Below are 23,461 nucleotides of genomic sequence, written 5' to 3' on the forward strand. Positions count from 1 at the left end.
GGAGCGCCCCTGCTGGTTCCAAAACCCAGTTTATATACTTTTTGATGACGGGACCCTCCCCTGTTTCCCCACTGAGGGGGTGATCCAGGCTCACAATCTGTCTGATGCTTCCCAGACAATGCATGGCCTTCAGTTGCCGGCCTGTTAAATTTCGAATTTCTTTCGACTTTTTTACTGGTTGAAGCGGTAATGGTTCTTCACTTACCTGACTTGACTCAACACCGTGATTTTCCCCGAATTGTTCTACGGAGTCTGGTTGTCTGCATTTTACAAGGTCGCCTGCTAAGCGTTCTTATCGCTGCAAGCACACCTCGATACCCCATTCCTTACCTTTAAACAACGTAACTCTGCAAAAACAACATTTTTATTCCCACGAGGGGCAGGGCAGGCCCCGCGGCGCGTGGCGGCGGGGGGCGGGGGGGCCCCGTGACGGCACCGAACGCGGGGGGGGGGCGGTATGGCCTCGGGCGGCGCGACCGGTAGCGGCGCGACCGGCAGCGGCATGGCCGGCGGTGGCAGGGCCGGTGGCGGCGGGGCGCCGGGCGGCAGCCCAGGAGCCCGATCAGGAGGAGGAGGAGCAGGAGGAGGAGGAGGAGGAGGAGGAGGAGGAGGAGGAGGAGGAGCGGCCGGCGGCAAGGTGAAGAGGCGGCGCCACCGTTTGGGCGCCGCGAAGCCCCCCTGTGCCAGGAGCAAGCGGGTGAGGAGCGGCCCCCCCACAGCGGGCCCTTCCCCCTCAGCCCACCAGTTACCCCCTTACTTACCCCCTTACCTTACCCGCCCCTTTATCCCCTTAGTTACCCCCTACCCACCTCCTTACCCCCTTAGTTACCCCCTCGACCGCTTAGTTACCCCCTTAGTTACCCCCTCAACGGCTTAGTTACCCCCTTAGTTACCCCCTCAGCCCCTTACTAACCCCCTCAGTTACCCCCTCAGCCCCTTCCTAACCCCCTCAGTTACCCCCTCAGCCCCTTACTTACCCCCTTACCCCTCTACCCAGCCCATTACCCCCCTCCTCCCCCTCCCCTTCACCCCCAGCCCGCTGCCCTCAGGACCCCCAGTGCCACCCCCAGGGCTTTCCCCGCTCCCTGCACCCCTCCTCAGCCCATCATCAATTCTCTGAACGTTACCTGCCAGGCTTTGCTTCTCGTTTGTGCTGTAGGGTACAGCAGGTTGACGGTGAAAGCGGTCCGTCAATTCGGGGTGTGAAAATCCCCGTGCTGGAGGGGGGACGCGCCGAGATCCCTCCCAGCAGCTCTTTGCTAAGAAATGTCAGGACGCCCAGAGAGATGCTCTGGAGATGCCCTCTGCACATGTTTGTTCAGCCAAAACCTCTCCGCTATTAAATGAGCAACGTAGCTGAGGGGATTGATTATCATATGCAAAACCAAGGGAGCGCTACGCATGGATAGCTGCTCAATTAGGTTTTTATCACTTGCAGAAATGCCAAGTCCCTTATACCATATATTGACAATCAATCTTGTCCATCTAAAGCTGGCCTGGAAGGGCAATGCAAACATTCCCCACGCTTACAGAGCAACCGTTGAAACCTCTGGCTTGAACAGTGCATTAATGTTGAAAGTGCCATAGCTTGCGTGTGCCGACACTGTGTAGCTAACTGATAAACCTTACACGTGGATTGAAAATAATCAGTGGAGATGGTTTTCTAACTTTTCCATTGTCTGTTATCTCTGCGTGTTTTCCAGTAGGTTTATTTAAAGAGTGTGCCAGAGCAAACACGTGCGTGGGGATATCTGGGGGATTCTGCACAGAGAATGGCTGCTGCACATCCAGCGCAGATCAAATTAACAGTAACTTATCGGGGAAGAGTTTTAATGATTTGATAAATAGACAAACTGATAGGTGTTACATGTGTGCATTTATTATAGCAGTTAGCTTTGTAACCAGACGAATCGTGCAAATGTTCATAACGTAAAAGGACGAGCTTTGAGCAGATAGCTTGCTTAGAGCATTTGTCAATTAATTTCAGTTTATTTTCAATATCATGTCCACTCTGCAGAAGGTTCTGTGGCTTAATGTTAATTGTCTCTCAGTGATGCAGTTGGGGAGGCACGAAAGCGACCGATGCGATTTTGTGAGGTTATACCTCTGGTTCTGATCCCTACCCCGCTGTTTTTCTCATCCTTCCCCCTACAACTTTAGTCGATAAGTCGATTCTTAGAAATACTTAAATAGATGTGTTTTGTGTGCTTGTGATCATAATTACAGCCCACCAAACCCTCTGTCTCTTACCATTAAGCTCTGAAGGTGCCTGGGCACTGTAGGCAGTATAGTTAGCAGCTTCAAAGTTCCTGGGAACTAGTCCTGGATCTAATTTACCTTTTTTTTTTCCCCCTGCCTGCAGGAGGGATGATTAGCAGGATGCCTAGCTCATGATTGTCAGCTTTCTGGATATTAATTTTTATTATTAATTTTTATTATTAATTATATTCATTTATATTAATTTATCTTTTATTTAACCGTAGTTCCTGGGGCTTTTGGTCAGGTGGGAATTCTCCGATCGTACCCGATGTATGCCGCAGAGTCAGTCTTCTACAAAATACAGCAACAGCTTTAGAAGGCTCTTGCAAGAGGAGGTGCTGGTGCTATAGCTATAGCTGTGTTTCTTCCAGGACATCTTCTGGGTTAGCCTGACTGTTGAGAGCAGAACTGGTTTTTGTGCGTATAGTCACTGCAATTCAGCATTACTAAAATTGAAAATATTTAGATTCACTGATTTTAATGGGTAGTATGGTCCTGACTGTCGCAGTAGATAATTGCTGAACTTCTGGTTTAGTTGGTTTTCACGGGAGGGTGCGAAGAGGAAGAGTCCTGGAACAAGTCTGTAGGTCAGGAGCTGTTCAGGCGTAGAGTTTCCTGATAGCCTTGCAGATTGACGACCTGCTGGTGAATTTTGGCAGAGGTTTCAAAACTTTGAACCTTGCCAAGGTCACTTGGAAGTGCAGAAAGTGATAGGTAGTTGTAAATCAATCTTAGGTGAATTTAGGTTTACCAGAAGTGTAGCGATCCTATGCCAGGGATCAACCTCGTCGTCGTCTTCTGAATATTTGCTGTATAATATCTGTCTTCAAGGTCCGTGGAAGGTGGTATCCCAGCATATGCTGTTGACTGCGTTTCTGTAATTAAACAAGTGTTTTTTCTTTCAAGCAGGGATTAATTAGCAGAATGACAGAAACTGTGAAAAATATTGTACCGGCCTGGCTGCAGAAGTATTTCAATAAGCGTGAGGAGGAGTGTGTAGACAGAAATGAATCTGCAAACCAGGAGGAGACTCCGGTAAACTATCACCACGATTATTCAGATGAAGATACCATAATCGATGAGAGATTCACGCCTGAACCAGCAGGAATTAGTAGACGAGGTATGTGAAAAATCATTTGGAATTCTGGCCATCTGTATTTATTCACAGATTTCTAGTTTTGAATCTGAATTTCAAAAGGAAATTGGAATGAGGGTTTTGACAGAATGAAAAAAACCCAAAAAAAGTCAAAACAACTGTTTGTGAAACCGTCTTAGCTTTAAACTGTATACACAGTTACGAAGCATACATCTTATGCTCTTGGAAGGCATCAGTTAACTTTAGGTACTCTATTAGCCAGGTGCTAAATGCTGAAAATAAGTCATTTGCAAGTGTGCTGGGTTGCATTTTCCATCTTTTAAAAGATATGGAATGAAAATCTGTCTAATTGCCTAAGGCAATTAAAAAAATTAATTTGTTTTGCAGTCTTCGAAACAAAAGACTAGATGCTAGAATGGCAGAGGAAAATTCCGTCTCGTGTCCTGAGTTTGTTTGTTTTGTTTTGTTTTTTTTTGTTCTGGGCTTTGATCAATTTAGTAAAGTTCCTTGTTAACTTGATGGTGAACTGGGGAACTTGTGCACGGATGTGGTTTATGAGATTATTATCCTTAAAATATTCAATAATTTTAAGGTCTACGCGGGGGGAGGGGGTGTCTTTGAAAAGGTATTTGACCGTTGGCAACGAGGTTTGCAACTCCTTTACCTCATGAAAGATTAATTTGTCTTATATCCAGTGCCTCTCACTGTTCCTGTAGTCCTGTTGTATAAATTTGCATCTATTCTTATTTGAGTTTCTCTTAAATTAGCTGTTTTGGGGAAGTCAGCTTTTAATAAGTAAAGAAGTTTTGTCTGAGCGTGCGTAGGTAACCATAGATAATGTGGAAAGTCAGTTGCTTCTGTTGTTGGCAGAATCAAAAAATAAGGAGGAAATATCTTTGCCTCCAATCTCATCTAATTGTAAACGAGGAGATTGATGGCTTTCTGTGTAGCTGTAGCTTGGGAATGAGTTTGGAGAAAAGAATAGAGAAGGTCTTCGTGACTGAGGAACACATGTTGGCTTTCCTATGTAACTGCGTGAAAGGAGCTTTCATTAAGAACAGCTGCACTGCAAGCTTGCTAACTCCAGGAGATCAGGAGCAGGTGGACACCCTGGAACCTTTTGCAGCTTATGTTGCTGTCCGTGGGTGTCGAATACTATGCTTAAGAATAAGATTTTTTTTAGCAAGATAGACTTCAAGGCCACCTATTCCAGGCCACTGGCATTGTTTGCAGACCCTTTGCTTCAAGAGGGAAAAATGCTCATCTGGTTACTTGGGTCAACATCCTTGTCCCTTGGGTCAAATTCCCAATAGTTAATGGGTAGGAGATGATGTTTTGCCTCTAACGTGAGCTGATATGGAAGAACTTGGGAAAAAAGTACTGCAAACGTTCATTTTCATGTTGTGTATTCAGATTAATATAACCTTTGTTCCAATATTATGGAAGCTGCAGTGTTATCTGTAATTTACCGTGTAATCTCAAATTTTGTAAAGCTTATTGCAAGCTGTACATGGGAGAAGGAGTATATATGTTTGATTTAGTGAACGGCCAAGTCAGCGTTAGAGCATTTGAGCACGGGGTCAGAATGTGGTGTTGTAAAACCTCATAGTTAACTACTTCTGGATGCAACATTAATACTGTGTATCGCAAGCAGTGTTGTTGTTGTAGCCAGACAGTTAGATGCAACCGTATCTGGGTGAGGAAGAAGTTAAATTTGGCTTCTCTCTTTTTGCGCTTAGAACTTGGCAATAGCATGGCTGTCGATAGGAAACAGGTTTTGGCTTCTGTGAGCTTGTCTATAGCAAAGCTAATTATCTCCCTGTTCTTGTCTAGAACCATCCACAAGTAGATCAGCACTGAACTTCCCAGTTGTGTTAACAAGGCCCTCTCTTCATCGGAGCCGTCTGAATTATACCACGTTGGATTCTCCTGTCCCACCTTGTCAGCCCTCGACATCTTCTATATTTGGCATTGGCAGTCCTAGGCTGTCCTTGATAAAAGAAATAGAAGATTCTACCTCTCAACAAGACGATGATAACATCTCAACAACCAGTGATTCCTCCTCTAGAGCATCTGATGAAGGTGATTTTTGTGTTCTCTGTTTAATTGACTTTTTTTTTAATGTGAAGTACCTTGCGTTCTTTAATATTCCACATCACCTTAGTAAATAAAATAGGTGAATGTCAACTTTGGATGCGAGAATTAAATTGAATTTTTAGTGTTTTAGAAGTATATAATCCTATCACCTTTTTAATAGAAGCGTGCTTTGGAATACGTTTATGATACCCTGATGTTAGAAAGAGTCAATGCTGAAATATACACATTCAGCTAGGTTATATGTAAATTTTGAACTGGGACGGTAGGAAATCAGGCTGACTTGCCGTAACTTGACAACTAGGCTGATTGTCTAGAAGGAAGAGTGACTCAGAATATCTAACAGACAGCTGGTTAAATGTGAATAAGTGCAGGTGACAAATAGGAACACGAGATGTTTTCCTGTGTTTCAGCAAGAGAAGATAAAGAAACTACTCTGACATAAGCTATAGGCTGTTTTTTGACCTTTCTTGGTAGAAGGCTTCAGCTGTCAATACTTTCATGTCTTTTGCCAAATTCATTGAGGAAAGCACACCATTTTAAAATAAAAAATAAGCATCGTGTCGATGTAGGTTGGTACGTAGGTCTTCTCGCTGAAAGGGCGAACAGCAGGTTTGCAGCTTTTTCTAGTCCCCCATATAGACAGGGACTGACGTGTGCTCAGCAGGTTTTCCAGAGAACTTTTGTACAGCTGAGAGTAGAGTTGCTGGGCTTTAGCAATATAACCTGAGTGCACTAGAACTTTCTGGTGTGTCTTCGTAAAACATACATGGGCAGAAGATCGTTAACTCTTAGAGCAGCCTTTGGGGAATCTTCCAGGTTTAAAACCTGTGCGATTATGATCTGTGCTGGCCTCCAGCCTTTTACCAACACAGAAAAAAGCTTTGTCCGTACAAATGCACTGATGTTTATGCGGTCCTCTTTTATCTTAGCCTGAAGGAAAAAAATACCTGCATTGGAAGCACAGTATTAACTTGGTAAGATTGGTGAAAACTACTTGCAGCTCTGTGAACAGTTTTCAAGTTTGTAGGTGATACTTGGTTTTCAGTCTGTACGTGAAGTTGATCTATTTAAAGAAGCTGAAGTCATGCTTATTTTTCTGTATTGAAGAACTTGAATTAGTGTGATCTTTATTGTTAAAGTTCTGTACGTACGAGAGGCATTTACATCTAGCATACGTCATTTTGGCAGATGTTGCAGTTTTAAAAAATACTTCATCGTCACTGCTCTGGCCCACAGAAGCTGAAAGAACTCATTCCCTCTCGCAGCATTCTGCAGCTAGCTCTAAGAAACCTGCATTCAGTTTATTTGTTTTTGGAGGACTGTGTCCTGTAAGTACTGCACAGTATTTCTTTTAATCAGTTTGAATGTGTACCTGTTTTTCTATCCACTTCTCATACTGTGTTTCCGTAGGTACGTGGAAGCACGTCTGTTTTTAAGCAAAACCAGCTTGGGTTTTCTCCATTTTACCCCGGAAAGACGGCCTATGCCGGTGGTGCAGCTGTAAGATCAAGGCAGCCAAAGACGGAACCTTATCAGGTATGAGAAAAGTAGTGTAGTGGGAAATAGTGATGGAAATAAAAAAAGCAGCACTGCCAAAGGAGCTTTGAGCAGGGAGCTGAATATGTGGTAACAGTTGCTCTTCTGCCCTCTTGGTCTACAAAAATAGACGAGATTGATTTCTGTTTAAATTCTTTAATGACAGTTTTTACCACAGGTAATACTTGTCAGAAAGAACAAGAATGACAGTTTGGGCTAGTTGTTGGTAGTTGGGGTTTCCTCTGTTGTTAGGTCTTTCAAAAAATTCCATTCAAGTGCCATTGTCTGCCTCTGACTACATTACGTTAAAATAACTTGATGCAAAAAAACCAATGACAGCATAACTTTGAAAACTTGTGTTTATGGTAGCAAAAGCTACAGTAGTCAAACCTGGCTAATATTTATCTGTGGATCTTCTTTTCCAAGCATGCCTACATTCATGCTATGGATATGTTGTATAAACCTGCAGTCTTTGAAAATATCTAAAATCAACTTTGCTGATCCTTTGTTCTTCTGTTACACAGAGGCATGCAGGACTAAATGCAGTCCCAAGATAAGCAGTAACATGCTTTCTGTTTTGAACGATTCATATAGTTCTTGGAGAGAGTTATTTGCCCCCAAGAGTTCTTGGAAATAGCAAATAAAAACTGCTGACAACTCTGATTAGCTAGAGCTGAATCGAAAAGGAAAGTCAAATCAGGTTTGGTAGGAATGTATTTAAATGAAAGTGACTTTTATCGATAAATCAAAAGGAATTTGAAGAAAATGAAAACGCGGGTTTGCTGGCTCTGTTCTGACAGTCCATTTGTGCAACGGAAAAAGGGCAGTACAAGTACCTCACTTACGGGAAACCTTGAAACCTTGTGGTGCAAAGCTGGGAACCCTCTTTGGTCGGCTATTTTTGTTTTTTACAATATTACTGCATTATGGTAAAAAGAGGAACCAAAATACTAGGCTTTTAAAGGAGAGAGTAGCTTGCTTCTTGCTGCTTGCTGTGAATGACAGCAAGGTACTAGAGAGTCCAGCGAAGGGCCACCAAGAAGATCAAGGGACTGGGAGCACCTCTCCTCTGAGGAGAGGCAGGGACTGCTGGGCCTGTTTAGCATGGAGGAGATGAGGTTCAGGGGGGATCTTATTGGTGTATATAAATACCTGAATGGATGGTGCAAAGAGCATAGAGAGCCATTGTGTTTTCAGCGGTGCCCAGTGCCAGGTCAAGAGGCAACAGGCACAAACTGAAACGTGAGGCTCTGTCTGAGCATCAGGAAATGCTTTTGCACTGTGCGGCTGATGGAGCCCTGGCACGGGTTGCCCGGAGAGGCTGTGGAGTCTCCCTCTTTGGAGGTCTTCAAGAGCTGACTTGACATGGTCCTGGGCAACCTGCTCGGGGTGGCCCTGCTTGAGCGGGGGGGTAGACCAGGCGATCTCTAGAGGTCACTTCCAACCTTAACCATTCTGTGGTTCTGTGAGTCTCACTTGTGTTTTTACATGCTGCGTGGTCTGCTTCCTGTCTTCACATCGTGTGATAAGCACAGTGTGGTTATATGAGGGGTTTAACCTGGGAAGAGAAAAAGTCACACCAAAGGAAGTTTTCGACTGATATTTGAAGTTGGGTGGTGCAAATAAACAGTTTACTTTTTCAGTGTAATGTTTAGATCTGTTACAGTTTAAATCAGATCTTTATCTTTTAAGACAAAGATTTGCAGCCAACTTTAATCTTGGGGGAAGGGAGGAAGCAAGAGAGAAGTAAAACTAGTTCCTGGTTATGATTGTATACACTGATTTTAAGATGGTACACTTAGACCATCGTGAAACTCTGAGGTCTGTGTTGTTACTGAAAATGCTTTCTGTACCACAAGCCTTTTCTTGAGTTCTGTTTCCCTGATTACTGCTTCGGAGGCCTTAGCAGTCCTAGCATCATCCGTCTTGACCTTTTACAAGTACGGAGTTCTTTTATTGCTCGTGCAACAAGCACGTGCAAGATGCACTGAGGCCCAAGGTAAACTTCATTAAACTCCGAATGTATTCTCTTCTTTATGGCTTAAAATCCCAGTGACTGCATTTTTCTCTGTCATCAGAATATATTGATTGTATCATCAGTGTAGCCTTGGGACGTAAAATACATGCCTCTTTAGCTCAGAATTGACCATTGTAACACTTAAAATGCTAATTTTTCAGGCACAAAAGAGAGCGAAAGCTGGACAAGAAACTGTGTGGTCCCACGCTACCTTAAGTACCTCAGCACGGCGCATCTTGGAGGCAATGGAGAAGCTGTCAAGCCCTTTGTTGGTAAATAGCACTTCTTTTAATCTGTTTTTGCTTCATGTGTTTATAAAACTTAGTAAATGTGCCATCAAAGCATAAAGATAAAATTATTCTTCCTTACGTTGTGGCCGGTTTAATTTATTGCGCTGTTTCTTCAACAGGATGCTAAAAGAATGGCATCTGTTTTGCTGCTGTGTTGTGTAAGTTGACCATGAACCCCCACATTTTTGTTGCAGGGAACCCTCTCTCTCAGGAGAAAAAAATTGCCCTCTAATAGTTATGCTTTGTTTTTTCCTCAGCCTCCGGACATAGATAAACTGGATATTACTGACTTCCAGTCCAAACGAAGAAAGGTAAGAACCAATAATGTCTTAAGCTGAGGTAGATAACTTTTTCAATGCTTTATCACTATTAGAAAAATTTTCTCAAACCTCAGTGACAACATAGACATCAAATCAAGTTAATATTGGCATGTATCCACAGTAGATGATGGGCTGTGAAGATTACTCAGGTTAAGAATTATGTTATCTTTGTAAGTTGAGAGCAACAACTCTAGAACACACCAAGTCGTTTTATCTTGTCCCCCAACTTGGGGTGAAGCTGCATATTAAAATTCCTGTTGAGGCAAGTTTGCTCTTAAAGAAATGATCACAAATAGAAAAATACTGATTGAGTGGTCATATAGACTTTGTACAGACTTCCGTGTTCATTCGGGCACAGAAAACTAGTTTTTGTGCTTTTTATCACCATTCAAAGTAAAGAGGAGGAAAATTGTTAATTTCCGACGCTATAAATCTTACGCTCCTAAATTCCTATTTGGAGGTAGCACAGAACTGGTGATAATGCTGTGGTAAAGCATGATTTCCTTTCATTTTGTTTAAAAAATGAAAACTAGTCATCTTTTTTTGATGACTTTAGTTAGGGGTATCATTAAATTGCAAAACTGTACCAGGCACAATAGCTCTTGGTGTATTAAATGCCTAACTGGGGGAATTAATATTTTTCATTTTTACCTTTAAAACCAGCGATGAACCATCGTTGGAGTCTGATAAATTTTCCATAAAATTAAATGGGCATCTCTTTCTGCGAAAACATCTGTGTTTCCAGTATCAGTCTGAGTGTACAAATGACCACTTGTTAAGTGTATGGGCTTCTTAGGCTGGAAATCAAAGTGGACAGTAATACTGGTTGCTTATTGCTTTTAACTCTTTCAATCTCTGTATTGTTTAGCCAGCACAATCTCCATTTGGTAAAGTTCTAAAATGAATGTAGCAGCAACTGCTTAGTTTTTAGGGGGGTAGAGGTTTTTTTTTTTCTTTTTCTTTTCCGACGCTATAAATCTTACGCTCCTAAATTCCTATTTGGAGGTAGCACAGAACTGGTGATAATGCTGTGGTAAAGCATGATTTCCTTTCATTTTCTTTAAAAAATGAAAACTAGTCATCTTTTTTTGATGACTTTAGTTAGGGGTATCCTTGGGCTTATTAAATTACAAAACCCTTAGATGACCACTTGAAGATCAGGTGACTGAAGGAAATAACAAGATGTGCAAACTTTTCATCTTCTGTTCTAATGAGCAAAGGGACAGTGTCTCAAGAAGTTTCTGTGCTAATTCCTTGATTGGATGGATGTATAATTAAGTTTACAATCACTTCAGAGTTTACAAACATCTCAGATTTCCTGGACCATCTTTTCACCATCTGCCAAATTACAAGGGCATGGAGAAGTGAAGTATATCATAAATATTATCCAAATAACTAAAACCAAATCTGGTGTGAATTCTCAGTTATATTATAGCAATACACCTGTGATAAGGCATTAAGAAAGATCTGCCAGATTTGCAACAGAGAGCCTGAAATTGTCAGCCACTAAATGAATGTTGCACGCAGCTGTCAGTGGGTGAAAGGAGATAGATTGTCTATTCATAATACTAGAATTCATAATGGTGGCGGGAGAAGGGTAGCCCGTGATGAGAAGCAATTATTTGCTGAGGAGACGATCGTGTGTTTTCCTGCTAAAGTGAACATGCGGTTGACGGAACACTTGTGCACTCAGGCTAAACTTCTGCAGTGGGTAGCAGTGATGTGGTATTTTTCTTATTTCAAGGAACTGTACCAGGCAGAATAGCTCTTGGTGTATTGAATGCCTAACTGGGGGAATTAATATTTTTCTTTTTTACCTTTAAAACCAGCAATGAACCATCGTTCACTCGAAGTAGATTTGTGAACTTACATAAAACATGTCTTATTCAAGGTTTCAAACTGAATGTAATATTTTTTAGAAAGATGTATTTTTATATACTTTAGAGAGAGTGTGAATTCTATTACTAAGAGCTGGGAGATACTGTGAAATTAAAGCTGCAGCGTAAACAAAAATTTCCTGTTGGTATTGATTTGAACAATAGCATGCTTCCTAAGACTGTATTTTCTGATCCTTAAGACCGCAGGCGGAGCCATCGGTAAATCTTGTAGCCTTTAGGGTTTGTTTTCTGTCTGACAGTTCAGTTAAGTCAGTTTTGCAGAACACGCAGTGGTCTGTGTTAAAAATTAACTCTGGTCTGTGAAAATGCTTTGAAAAGGGAAGTCAAACCCACTACGTGAAGTGCATCTAATGCACATGTAAAGCATTGGATCATATTTTAATGAATGAGATTATTGTAAGACTGACAAGTTGGTTTTTTTGAGTGTGTTCTATTGTTTGTGTAACTTTGAAGAGGGAAAATGTAGGGGATGTGAAGCCCAGAAGCCTGTATAATTAGTTGCTTAACACTTCGAATGTTAAATTAATGAATTAAGCTACTGAAAAAAAAAAATCACAGTGTGGGCAGAGGAAAAGATAGGAGCATATTCTAGGAACATGGGTTATTTTAATTATGGTAGCATGAATTATTTTGTCTATGAAGCTAACTGCCAAATTTTGAAATGGAATTCAGTCAGACTTTGGCTACTTATATATAGCTTTATGGATTTCGTTACTGGTTTTCTGGTGATTTCCCTCTACAAGTTGAACGGTCTTCAGAATTTTCAAATCGTATTCACTGAGTGCCAAGACCGATGGGGGGAGGTTTATAGTTCTGTAATTTGTTTTCATCAATAAATATTGGAATTAATTTGGGTGGACGTAAGGATAAATTGATTGCTGTTTCCCTTTCAAAGCTGGAATCCCAGAATGCATTCCAGCCTCCACCTGTTAAGAGACTTGTGACACCAACGGTAAACCGTCAGCCGATGCGTTATACGCGGTATTCTGAACCATCACCGACTTCAACTACTCAGTCCAGCAAAATTTGCCAGAGAGTAGACACAAAGTACCAAGTGAGTACATTTTTGAGTCCTTATGTGCCTGTTTTTTTTTTCCAGTCTTGGAATGTTTCTCAAACCAATTGTTATCCTATCTTTGCAAAAAGTACTGATAGTATGTTTGAGGCGAGCTTTAAGGCAGTGGGAACCATTGTGAAATAGATTGAGCTTTTATGGATTTAATTCTGTTTTTGGAACACTCAGTGTCTTGTGGTTGTTTTCACGATGTCATGATGTGCTATTGAGTCATCCTGTTCTCAGTGAAAGAATATTAAAAGACAGAAATGTTTTCCTTTTATATTCTCATGTACACAAAGCTGTCACTGATGAAACATGCTCGTGTTCTGTGTAAACTATTCCAGGTGAGCTATGTGCTCCAAGTGAGAGTTCTGACAATGTGCTGAGTTATCGGTTTTGATTGCTTTGGAGTAGATGGAGTCTAATAAATTTTCCATAAAATTAAATGGGCATCTCTTTCTGCGAAAACATCTGTGTTTCCAGTATCAGTCTGAGTGTACAAATGACCACGTGTTAAGTGTATGGGCTTCTTAGGCTGGAAATCAAAGTGGACAGTAATACTGGTTGCTTATTGCTTTTAACTCTTTCAATCTCTGTATTGTTTAGCCAGCACAATCTCCATTTGGTAAAGTTCTAAAATGAATGTAGCAGCAACTGCTTAGTTTTTAGGGGGGTAGAGGTTTTTTTTTTCCTTGTTTGTTCATAAATGACAGAAAACAGAAAAGTATGTCCCTTTTACGGGGTTGGTAAACACAAGTTTTGATGAAAACTCTCCCCCCCACACACACAATTTTTGTCATTTTGTTTAAAATAATTACTTTCTTTGTTAGAGGATTTGACAAATTTGATTTAGTGTTCTATCAGTTTGTCCTCAATGCTGAGTGAAGCAGTGATGCTTACTTTAGCCCCAAAATTTAACTGAACTGTACCCACAATGCTGAATTAGGGAACAACGTTAAGTAGGTGAGGTGTATTCAGTGCTATAAAATTAAAAATAAATAAATAAAATAAAAACCACAAAAAACCACATGAAGTGGTTGTTGGTACTTTGTGTATTCTGTACATATTCAGCTAAGTCTTGAACTAAACTTAACTTGCAGGGGATGAGAGAGAAGACTTTGCCTGCAGAACAGCGAGCAGAACCATCTGAAAGGTATGACATCTATTAATTTAAAACTTACTTGAAGGAAGAAAGACATCTCCTTTTTCAGTACAGTCTGCACCTGAAAGGTGGTGACAGTTCTCAGTAAAAGGAATGGGAAATCCAATGAAAATTTTGTATTTTGAGGGAGCTGCAAAGTCTGGATTGTGTTTGAAGATCAATATAACTTTGAGAAAATTGTTGTTTTTATGAACGGAAGGAAGATGAGCAAGAATAAAAGTACTGATACACCACTTTTTATCCCAAGTTTATCTTCTGAGTAGGATACGAAGATGGGAAATGAGGCACGTTTTCTGTATCCACAGAAAGGATCTTTGCTATTGGAGGCCTAATTTTTTCCTTCTACAGGAAATATGGCTCATTTTGTAGTTTAACTAAATCTGTAGCGTTACAAATTTTGCTTTGACAGATATTTCATGGTTTATAACTCAGTTTACTTATAACAAAATAATTTGTCCCTCCTAATGTTCCCTAGGGGAAAAGCTATTAGTTTTAGCTATTTAATTGCTTGCAGTTTGAAAGCTCTGTCCTAATGGGATGATTCTTTCTGAAGTATTCTTTAGAAGGTGAAGTAGGGGAAGTGAGTTACAGTTCAGGAGGATGTTTATTGATGTGTTTTTTTCTTTATTTTTTAAGCAAAAACATGGAGGAAGATTTATGATTTATTATTCTTTTTTTTAATACTCCTTTCATGATGAAGTTAATTGTCTGCTTTGAGTTCACATGAAGACCATGTGTTCTTTAGAATCATTTGAGGCCAAATGCTAACTCATCTCTAAAATAAAAAAAATCCAGCAGAATTAATTGAATTTCTTCTTGAGGAGACTGCTTTGTGTTATACTGCTTTCTTGGTTTAGGTCAAATGAGTTATCCTCCAGATAATATTGATGGCTCTTCCTTCTGGGCAAATGGTGTTTTGGGTAATAATGCTTGAGTTAAGAGACTTTGCACTCGGTTTTTAGGGGGTCGCTCTTTTCAAAGAACAGTAGCAGGGAATTTTGTTGACTCTATGCTCATCTGCCAAGCAATTCTTATGTGACCATGGGCATTCTTTGGCTTGCAGAAAGAACTCAACACTTTGTTTTGGCATCTAAAAGTTGGACTTCACAACAACCACCTTTTTAGGGGTGGAAGCGACTGGCTTTAAGGTTCTGGTACAGGTGCAATCAGGTGCTGGGTTGTAATTATGTTTTTTTCAAACTGTTCTAAATTGTCTCTGTTAGAACTCCTTTCTACTTCTCCATTTAGGAAGGAGATAGAGCAAACTCATACTGCTTTTGATTTCGTTCACAAAGTTTATTGCAGTGCCCTACCTTTTGTTTGTAGAGTAGGTAGTGGTGGTAGTGTTTTTTGTGATGCTGGTCTCTGTTGGGTGCCATGTTCTGGAGCAGGAGCACCACACTGATCTGCTGGCAAGAGTCCCTTTGGACAGTTGAGTTGGAATACTCAGTAAATCTCTGGCCCACCAATGCTATATATCTATGTGTGTGTGTGTGTGTGTATATATTTTAAACCTGAGTCCAATTGTAGATTAGACTTGCTTGAAGGCTGACAATTGTCTTTGCCCCCTTGAAGCTCACAGGTGTTAACAGAAAGAGGAATATGGGCTGTTATGGGCAAGCGATAGTTGTCTGAATGAAGATCTATTTTGATGTAAGACTTTTTTCAGAATTCTAATGGATTGACAGTTTGGATTAGAGAAAAGTCTGAGCATCTGCCTTAGGGATCTGTCTTCCTCTATGCAGTTACAGTGCTAAGCAGGCTGTTGTCAAGTATTTGACAAGTTTAGACCAGTTCTCCTCCTCAGTATTGTGGGAGTTTGACCTGGTGTCTTCCAGTGCGATCTAATGCACTTCTGTACTGACTGACTGATTGGCTGCAAGATAAGCTTTGATGTCACGGTTTTTCCAGGCATACTTCATTTTCTTGCCATAGTACTTTTGTTAGAGTTATTCCCTATTCCACTTCTGGTTTGGGTTATTTTTTCCCCATTTGCTCTTGGATTAGGATATCTTTCTGGTTTTGAGCTAGGCTTTTTTAAGTACCAGAAAAACGCCTTTGTATGCCTTACAAAAGGGATCTGTATTCATGTCTGAAAAGACTTCTGGAATGTTGGCATACCCAAACACCTCTGCTGTTCCTGCTGATGGCCACATGAAAGCCAGAGCTGCTTCTGAAGCTTAGGCCATATTACCTTGCCACACAAGTCTAAGGCGTCCCTATTCTATCAGAGCTGTTGGCAGTGTTTCCCATGTGTATGTGTGCATATGTGCACTCTTTCTGTATTTTTGTGAGCTGTTCTTTTATATCCCTGCAAAAGATACACGTGCATCGCAGAATCAGAGAACCAGTCCTATTTAAAGGAAGCACTGGAAAATAACAATCTAAATCAGCTCTTCTATTTCAGGTCTTCTGGCTTAGTCATTGTTCCCGTGTGAACGGTGCACTTATGTATGTCCTTTTCATTGCTGCTGTTAATAAAGTTTTTCCTATTTAGAACATCAAGTATTTACCAGCGTTTAGCAACTTGTGAGACAGCTTTAGTTTTTTTCTGATCAGCAGGTTTCAATTCTAGGACTAATAACAGCTCTAATATCTTGAAAAAAAAATTTGGCTGGTAATTTTTTTTTCTCTTGTTTCCCCCAACTTCTGTACTGTCGTGTGCTAGCAATGTGACCAGCTACAAATTCAGTACTGCTGCGTCCAATGGTCTGTCTTCAGGAGTGAGTAGCGGAGGTGGCAAAATGAGAAGGGAAAGAGGAATACACTATTTATCAAGAGCTGTACAAGAACAGGTAAGTGACTCTTAAATTAATTGCTGTCACTGAGCTTACTGAAGTAACTAGCTAAGTGTGTCAGTTTTATTGCATCATAGTAAATTATAACAATACCGCTTTATTTTTGCATTGTTTTTGTTTTCTTGTGGGTTTCAGAGCAGGCTCCAATTGATTTCCTGTGTTTGAATACCTGAACTTTGCTTATGTAATTTTGAAATTTTTAATTCTCTTACCTTGGAGATTCTTCAAACTATAACATTTCTCGTTAGCAATTGAATGAATGAGTCCTAAGAAGAGAAGTAATGTTTTGGTGAAGGTTTGTATAGTTTTTCTACAGGAATGATACTTGAAACGAGTGCCAAGTATAAAAAGAAAAAAAAAGCTTAATTTTTGGTTTCATATTTAAGTCATACAGAAAGATACAGGCCAAGAGTGTGAAAAAGAGTAGTAGAAGAGAGCATTCTGCATGTCTGCTAACGATGACTCAGTTTTTGATACTCACCAAACTCATTGTGAGAGAGTTTTTTTCTCATTTTAATAGGAAAAATCTATTCCATAAAACTATGACCATGAATATTCAGATTATTTTTTCTTTTATTGGATGTTATATAAGCTGCCTGTAAGTTAATTTAAGTATTTACGTTAACATTAAGTATTTAATTAATATTAAGTTAATATTAAGTATTTAAGTTAATTTAAGTTTCAAATCATTAAATGGGACTTCCAGATGATGCAATATAAAGAAATCATAAACACTGTTGTTTATTCCTGTAACGCAAATAAAATAATGGTCCAAATATCAAAAGTTCCATAAACTTTTCAAATCAAAACTGTGAAACAGATGTAAGCTACAGGATGCACTGAATATCAGTAGTACCAACTTACATCCCTTCCTAGTCATTTCTAAGTAGATCATGATAGTACTGTACAAATTTTGGTCAGATTTCCTATGCCATTTAAAACATAACTCATCCAATCTTAGTAATCAAATAAAGTAAGTGGCAGGGATGAAAATTGAAGTTGTTAAGAGGCTCTCTTCTGATTTTTATATTTGCATCCTGATACATGGTATAGACTGTATTTACCAGAACACAATCTTCAGTGCTGCTAGTCTGACTTTCTTTGGTGCTTTTTGTGTTTAGTTTGGTTGTTGAACCTACCTGCTTCTTTAAACATTACCTTTTTCCACGTTCACTGCTGTAGTGACTTTAGAAACTTTGGCAGCTATCCCGCCTAATTTTGCAAGAGGAACACTTTCTCACTTGTCTTGAGAGTGTACTCTTAATTGAAGCCATGCGAGGGTAGTTAGAAAGGATGATGCTTCTCCAGAGCTTTGATGACTAAAGTATAGAAAAGAAAGAAAAAAAATGTGATCTGTGCGTCTCTGTTCTGCACAGGTTTTGAGTTAACTTTCAGTGTTCTTGCTGTACAGTTGTTGAATAGAGTATAATGTGGAAGCAGGCCTGCCATAAATTAAAATGACGTGGTAGACAGAGGTGGGGAGATCGGGATTTCTTCTGGAAACTTGCTTTCTCTTAATTTGTATGGATTTTTGTTCTATTTAATTTTGTTAATAAATTGGGTGGGATGGGGTGAGAAAGTAGTATGTCTTGTATAAGAAAAATTAAAATTTGCAACTTTAGGAAGTGGAGGAACCAGTGCTACCGAACATACCCCTACCCATCAGTGCTGCATCGCTGCCTCAGTTCAATTCTAGTTTCATTGGTAGTAGCGCTGTCTCAGCGTCACCGAGCGCTGTTTCAACAGCAGCAATGAGCACGGCAACTCCAGCAGCTGCGACGGGCATGGCAAATCCATCAGAGGTGGAGGGCATGACAGATCCATCAGAGGTGGAGGGCATGACAGATCCATCGGAGGTGGAGGACTTGACAGATCTATCAGAGGAGGAGGTGGAGGACATGATTTATACAACGGCGACGTCAGGCATAACGTGTTCAACAGTGCCCTCAGGCTTGACATGTCCAATAATGGCGGCGGGCATGCCATACCTGCTGATGACAAAGGACATATCAAGGTCAACAGCGGCAACGACAAGCGTGGCAAATTCAACGGAGGCGGCAGGCATGGCAGATGCAGCAGCGATGGCGGCGGGCAAGGTAAATCTTTATGCTATAAATAATGTTTACAATGAGTATACTGCTTTATTGCGAGTTGACTTTTTCTGTGGTGCTCATGAAACTAACAAATATTAGTTTCTACGCAGCTGAATGAATTGGGGTTGTATGCCAGTTTGGGGAAAAAGGCATAAATGTTTTGATTCTGCTTCTCTCAGTCTTAGAGCCTGCCAACTCCCATTTAACGTGATTGTATAACTGCTTCAAATGCTGTGGAAGTCTGCGGGGGAAGGGGGGTGTGGACTTTATGCCAAGTTATTTATAGTGGTTTTGGCAGGGGTAGAGTTAATTTTCTTCGTAGTAGATGATGCTGTGTTGCAGATTTGTGAGCAAAACAGTGTTGGTAAGGCACTGGTGTTTTAGCTGTTGCTGAGCAGTGCTTACACAGTGACAAGTCCTTTTCTGTGTCTCACGCTGCCCTGCCAGCGAGGAGGTCGGGGATGCACAAGAGGCTGGGAGGGCACTCAGCCAGGACAGCGGAGCCCAGAGGACCGAAGGGATATTCCACACCATTTAGCATCGTGCTCAGCAATAAATGCTGGGGGAAAGAAGGGGAAGGAGTGGGGAGTATGTACAGGGTTATGGCATTTGTCTTTCCAGGTAGCCATTACATGCGATGAGTCATTAATGCTACCTCAAATTTAACAACTTTACTTCTTTACTTCCAGTTCTTTTCCCTGTTCCATTTGGAGGGAGTGAGCGAGTGGCTGTGTGGTGCTTAGTTGCCTGCAATGGTTAAACCACAACTTTATTTAAGTTATTAAATTAGAGGTAACGTGGTCATATAAGCCTCACATAGAATGAGCCTAGGGTGCAATAATTGGCATATTATTGCAATAAAATAAACATTAATCTGTTCCAGAGTACTTGAAATATTTTTTGTACGGTTTGAAGTAGACAGCTGCTTTAACATGTTGAGGTGTTTGCTGAAGTTCTTGGAGTATCATTGGGCTGAGTTTGCCGTTCTTCAGCTTCCTGGCTTGCTTTTCCGTGCATTTAGACCTAAGTAGCATCTCCAGCTTTTCCTCTCAGTTTCTGGAATTTGGTTTTGAAGATATTGTCCTATACCCACTTGGAAACTTCCCTGTGTTTTATTATTACTTTTATCTGCAAAATAACTCAAACATCAGGTTTTTCGACGTCACTGCGGGACTTCTGTTGGGTAGTGAATTCAGGTAGTTGTTGCTCTTAAATATAAACCTTTAATTCTTTTGAAAATACAGATACAACCAACAAGTACTGTTAGCAGTCCTGAGTTCGCGTTTTCATCTCCAGTTGTGAAATCTACTGAGGCAGAAGTGCTACCTACGTCTTCTGTAAGTAAAATAATAAAGGAGCTTGACTTTTTTTCTTAGGCATTTAGTAGGCTGTTGCAGAACACTAAAGCAGAATCTGCCTTGATGGAGAAAAGTATGTAGGCTTCTGGCTTATAATTTGTCATTCAGCATGCGTGCTACAAATGTGAAGAGCAGCTTTCAGATTTGGTTTTGTGTGTGCATTCGATTGGAGTTCCTGTGGCTTGAGAATCTGAAAAACCTCTCTTGTTCATAGCAGATTGGGTTTACATTTAGTGTTCCCGTTGTAAAATCGGCAGAACTTTCTGGACCCAGTGGTACTCCAGTGACGCCCTTTCTTACCCTAGGTAACTGAAACTTTAGCACTTCAGATCTGAAGTGCTGATTTTCCTTTTTTTCTTTATTAAATCTTCAATCTGTCCTGTCTGCGCATGCTAGCAATTCCAGGCAGTGTTGGACTTCTGCAGTATTTTTCCAGTGACAGATCTGCTTTTATATTTTTTTTTTGTTTTGTTGCTTTTTGTTTTGCTTGTAATCATAAAGCATTGCAAAGTAAGTAGAATTTGTGAAGATTCTTATGTGAGAAGCATGAAAGCTGGAAATTCTTGTTTCTAACAAAAGTGAGTATAATCTGCTCTAACTAGGTCACATTGTGAAAGCTGTTTTTGTTTTCTTTTGTTTCAAAAGACACCACCACCTCAACCAACATCAACACACAGAAAGAGGAGGTCAAAGATTTTGCTGGTGGTCCCTTCACCACTGCCCACGTATTAAAGGAAGGAAGCGTCTTAGACGTTCTAAAAAATCCTGGAGAGATAATGAACTCCTTTTAAAAAGATGCTGCAAAAAATACGCTAGCATTTTTTATTTAAAAAAAAACCAACACACGACTTATGGTTAATAGAGTATCTGCTATAAATATGAATGTAGGAGAGCATTACATTAAGCGCTGCGTTTGTTAGGGTGCATCTGCCCCCTTCTATTCTAAGTGGTGTTTGTTGCTGGAAGTAAAACTGCAAGATGAAAAGCAGATGGGTTGCATCTCCTTTACGTGTTAGGATGTAATTGTAAATGAGGTACTAAGAGAATTAGCCAGATAATCGGTGTTTCATTTTAAGTAAATACAATTTGTGGAATTGAAAAGGAAATGTTTGTAAAGCTCAACACTCCTGTCCCACCTTCAGCCCAGGTGAAGAAAGAATAGGAAAGAGCTTCAGTTCCAAATACATGGCGAAAGCTGCGAATCTTTGGGCCTTAGCTTACAATGGCTCCTGTGGATTAAAATTTAAACTGCAAACAGAAGTGGAGTGTTTTACGTTAAAAACCCTTTTCTGAATTTTGTTTTTAAGCAATTGCAATTGTTTTCAACAGTTTCATAAAGTGTGTCTGTGGAAGAGATATCTTTTAAGAAAAAGGGCTTTATTGAATTTGATCTTTTCCCAAAAGTCTTCTTCTAACTTACATACTTGTGAAGAAGGCAGCACATTTCTCTACTGGAAAGAGCTAAGTGAGAGAAAATACATTGTGCATTTTGTTTAAGGAAAGACCTCTGAGTGAAGTGACATTCACTTTCTTTATCGGTTTAAAAGAAGCAGAATCTAAATCCACATTGTTCAAAGACTTCATTTTTGACTAAAAAAAAACCAACAAACAAACCACAAAACAACTATGTTCAAGGTAGATTTACAAGCAACTTGAGCTGCTGTTTAAGATGCATTTCCTTTAGTCTTTCTGTATTAGTAGCTTGTCTTTCCTGTTAAAATTGCCACCTTTTAAATAAGGAGTTGTCCTGTGTCCGATGCATTTTGAAAAAGATTATAGAAAATTAGACAGTTGTTCAATTGTCTTGAGTTTTTATTATTTAATTAATATTCAGCATCTGTGGGAAAATACCGCATGGATTGCTGCTCCGAGTACAAACTTCTGTACAGTTACTGGAGTAGATTTGAGTCATCTGCTACGGAAGGAGGAGCTTTAGAAATTTGATTCGATTGGGCATCGCGTCTTAATCAAATTGTATTATTTCCATTCCACGTTGGACTGTCAGATTTCAGTCAGCTACTGTCTGTTTGTACTTGTATCGACCAGTGAAAATGTTGATTTAAAGCTTGCTTGGAAACAAAGAGTTAAATGAAGCTTTAACGAAATGTTCTGTTGTGACCCAGTGCAGCAGATGAAATTTCATCCGTTTAGATAAGATTTCTGGGGACTTCCTGTTGCGCTCGGTCTGAATGTCTAGTTGTAACCATTGGCACCTGAGCTGAAATTTTTGCCCTCTAGTAAAGTCACTTAGTTACATGTAGTGAGGTGCTGCGCTAACAGGAAGACTTTTTTTTCTTGCTTCCTAGACTTTGGATTGTTGAAAACACGCTCTTCTACGTCTGCACAACCTACAACAAGCACAGTGGTTTATACTAGGCCTGCAATAACAACTTTTTCTGCAGGTAAAGAGACTTCTAAACAAGCATCGTACTGGCAATCTGATACATGTGACCCTTTTCTGCAAAACAAAGACATAAAGGACAAATGTGTAACTTGTCAAGCTACTAAAGCCTCAACAGTTGAGAGTATGAAACAGACAGTAAGTTCAAGTCAATGCGACACCTCAAAGCCAGCAGCGCCCCCAGCAGGGATGCTGGGCTTTGGAGACAAATTCAAAACAGTACCTGGAACGTGGGATTGTGATACATGTCTTGTCCAAAACAAACCGGAAGCTACAAAATGTATAGCATGTGAGACACCAAAACCTGGAACGGGAGTAATGCCTGCTCTGACATGACCAGTGGTCACAGACAGCTCGGTGACAGTGACATCCTCCTCGAGCAGCACTGACACAACAGCCACTCTGGGCTTTGGAGACAAATTTAAGAAGGCGAAAGGCTCTTGGGACTGTGGAATATGCCTTGTACCAAATAAGACGGAAGATAACAAATGTGTAGCCTGTCAGTCTGAGAAACCAGGTATGGTCCTTTTTTTCCTGTTGTTTCCATCCTAGCCTCTGTGAATCTTGTACAGAATAAAAGTACGTTGCATATATGGAATATTTTAAGCAACACGATTCCCAGGTACGGTTGATGGGTTAGCGGCTGTCTGCAGGATTGGTTTACAGGCACTTCAGAGGTCTCAGCCCAGGTTCCAGCCTGTCGCATAAATTGAACTGATTGTGAAATGTATTAGTACGGAGCTGGATCAATGCAGATACCCCCGGCTTTGCAGCTGGTGAGGGAAGGTGGCTGAAGTGAGTGACTTAATTTAAAAACAACATAGTGATTTTTCACTGGCGAAAATGAGAACTCCATAGAAAGAGTTAAAAATGACTGCGTTTTTCTCTTTCAAAAAATAAGTAAAAAAAATTACAGAATGTGTCCAAAATGCCTCTACTCACCGTTTGTATGTAATTGAGGGGAGATGTGAAGCCAGATTTCAAGACAGTGTAGTCTTAACTAGTCTTAAGCTAAAGCAGAGAGATGCCTATGAAGGTCAGTGGTAGGCTTCAAGAAAGCGAGTGACCCGCTGGGTAAC

At 40.5% G+C, this 23,461-nt stretch overlaps 1 pseudogene across 1 annotated transcript in view; it reads left to right on the forward strand.

The window, feature by feature from the left end:
• Positions 1 to 541: 541 nt before the first annotated feature.
• Positions 542 to 23,461, forward strand: part of LOC310905325 (nuclear pore complex protein Nup153-like) — a 28,895-nt pseudogene continuing 5,975 nt past the window's right edge. Inside the window, exons 1-7 of the transcript in view lie at positions 542 to 697; positions 3,166 to 3,379; positions 5,189 to 5,437; positions 6,641 to 6,780; positions 6,863 to 6,988; positions 9,167 to 9,223; positions 22,308 to 22,899. The product of the transcript in view is annotated as a nuclear pore complex protein Nup153-like (transcript). The remainder of the gene's footprint in view (positions 698 to 3,165; positions 3,380 to 5,188; positions 5,438 to 6,640; positions 6,781 to 6,862; positions 6,989 to 9,166; positions 9,224 to 22,307; positions 22,900 to 23,461) is intronic.

Source organism: Anser anser (genome assembly GCF_964211835.1).
Source record: "Anser anser genome assembly, chromosome: 11".
Classification (NCBI taxonomy): domain Eukaryota; kingdom Metazoa; phylum Chordata; class Aves; order Anseriformes; family Anatidae; genus Anser; species Anser anser.